At 51.4% G+C, this 2,500-nt stretch overlaps 1 non-coding gene across 1 annotated transcript in view; it reads left to right on the top strand.

Annotated features, from left to right (window-relative positions):
- The first annotated feature begins 717 nt into the window (after positions 1-717).
- The window catches only part of LOC120845627, a 1,816-nt gene continuing 33 nt past the window's right edge, over positions 718-2,500 (top strand). The window contains exon 1 of the ribosomal RNA XR_005716829.1: positions 718-2,500. This exon is cut by the window's right edge and continues 33 nt beyond it. This is a non-coding gene — a ribosomal RNA (small subunit ribosomal RNA).

Raw genomic sequence — 2,500 nt, 5'->3', positions numbered from 1 at the left:
AAGGACAAATAAATGATACTGAATAACGAGGAGCCACATGAGTGAGAGACAGTAAGTCAGTAAGTCAGTCAGTCAGTCAGTCACCGAAACTGATAACCACAAACTATGTACAGAATGCTCTTGAAGGATCTTCTTTATACTTATCGGTGCTATTATGTGGAGGTGGGGTCTGTCGAGCGTTCGATTGGTGCGAGCGGCGTCTGACGACGTCGCCGACGCCTTTCGTCGCCGTCTCGGCCGCTGCCTCCGCCGCATGGTCGTTACAGCAAGGTACCTGCGATCTCTGGCGTCTGCCGTTGGGGTCGGTTCTCGGGTGCACCTGTGTCTTGAAAACGAATGCGAGAGGAGGGTGTTTCGGAGCGTCCGCGCTAACCGAACTGTGTGAAATGACGAGTGCGTTCTGACCGAAGGCCGGGGTGCGTCCTCGCGTCCTCACGGGACCTGAAAGCTCGGCAACGCTGCGAAGGCGTCGTCAATGATTTTTTGGCTTACGACTTTCTGTTGCTACGACGAAAAAGAAATTTATGCGCTTCCTGCCGCGTCGGTACCGACCTCGGTCGGGGTTATTCCGGCTGCGCGCTCGAACGTGCTTCATTTCTTCTTGGATTTGGAAGTAATTCCTAAGCGTTGTGTGTGTTTGCGATTCGTAAGGGGCGCCTGACGGTGGCCCCGCGTCCGCGCGTTGGTAGGGTTTTGGGCGACCCACCACGAAAAGATTACCTGGTTGATCCTGCCAGTAGTCATATGCTTGTCTCAAAGATTAAGCCATGCATGTCTAAGTACATGCCGAAACAAGGCGAAACCGCGAATGGCTCATTAAATCAGTTATGGTTCCTTAGATCGTTTCTTCCTACTTGGATAACTGTGGCAATTCTAGAGCTAATACATGCAGTGAGCCCGAAGCCCCTCGGGGCGACGGGTGCTTTTATTAGACCAAGATCAATCGGGCTTCGGTCCGTTTTGTGTGGTGACTCTGGATAACTTTGTGCTGATCGCACGGCCACGAGCCGGCGACGTTTCTTTCAAGTGTCTGCCTTATCAACTGTCGATGGTAGGTTATGCGCCTACCATGGTTGTTACGGGTAACGGAGAATCAGGGTTCGATTCCGGAGAGGGAGCCTGAGAAACGGCTACCACATCCAAGGAAAGCAGCAGGCGCGCAAATTACCCACTCCCGGCACGGGGAGGTAGTGACGAAAAATAACAATACGGGACTCTTTTGAGGCCCCGTAATTGAAATGAGTACACTCTAAATCCTTTAACGAGGATCCATTGGAGGGCAAGTCTGGTGCCAGCAGCCGCGGTAATTCCAGCTCCAATAGCGTATACTAAAGTTGCTGCGGTTAAAAAGCTCGTAGTTGGATCTCAGTTACAGGCGGGAAGTGCGTGGACACCACGTTACGGCCCGTGCTGAACATCATGCCTGTCGCGGCTTGGTTCCCTTCATCAGGTTCCTTGCTTTGGCCGGCGCGTTTACTTTGAAAAAATTAGAGTGCTCAACGCAGGCGATTCGCCTGAATAACAGTGCATGGAATAATAGAACAAGATCCTGTTTCTGTTCTGTTGGTTTTTGGAATACAGGATAATGATTAAGAGGGACAGACGGGGGCATTCGTATTGCGGCGCTAGAGGTGAAATTCTTGGACCGTCGCAAGACGAACTACTGCGAAAGCATTTGCCAAGAATGTTTTCATTGATCAAGAACGAAAGTTAGAGGTTCGAAGGCGATCAGATACCGCCCTAGCTCTAACCATAAACGATGCCAACTAGCGATCCGCCTGAGTTACTCAAATGACTCGGCGGGCAGCTTCCGGGAAACCAAAGTATTTGGGTTCCGGGGGAAGTATGGTTGCAAAGCTGAAACTTAAAGGAATTGACGGAAGGGCACCACCAGGAGTGGAGCCTGCGGCTTAATTTGACTCAACACGGGAAAACTTACCCGGCCCGGACACTGGGAGGATTGACAGATTGAGAGCTCTTTTTTGATTCGGTGGATGGTGGTGCATGGCCGTTCTTAGTTGGTGGAGCGATTTGTCTGGTTAATTCCGATAACGAACGAGACTCTAGCCTATGAAATAGGTGCGTGGTTCTCTGCACCTTGCACCCTTCTTAGAGGGACAAGCGGCTCCTAGCCGCACGAAACAGAGCAATAACAGGTCTGTGATGCCCTTAGATGTCCGGGGCCGCACGCGCGCTACACTGAAGGAAGCAGCGTGTTTTTATCCCTGTCTGTAAAGACTGGGTAACCCGTGGAACCTCCTTCGTGATTGGGATAGGGGCTTGCAATTGTTCCCCTTGAACGAGGAATTCCCAGTAAGCGCGAGTCATAAGCTCGCGTTGATTACGTCCCTGCCCTTTGTACACACCGCCCGTCGCTACTACCGATTGAATGATTTAGTGAGGTCTTCGGACCGATACCCGGAGCGGCCTTTCGGTTGCGCCGGTGTGTTGGAAAGATGACCAAACTTGATCATTTAGAGGAAGTAAAAGTCGTAACAAG

Source organism: Ixodes scapularis, unplaced genomic scaffold (genome assembly GCF_016920785.2).
Source record: "Ixodes scapularis isolate PalLabHiFi unplaced genomic scaffold, ASM1692078v2 ptg001158l_1___fragment_3__unscaffolded, whole genome shotgun sequence".
NCBI classification, from domain to species: Eukaryota; Metazoa; Arthropoda; class Arachnida; order Ixodida; family Ixodidae; genus Ixodes; species Ixodes scapularis.
Note: the sequence above shows the minus strand (reverse complement) of the source record. Positions and strands in the feature narration are given on the sequence as shown.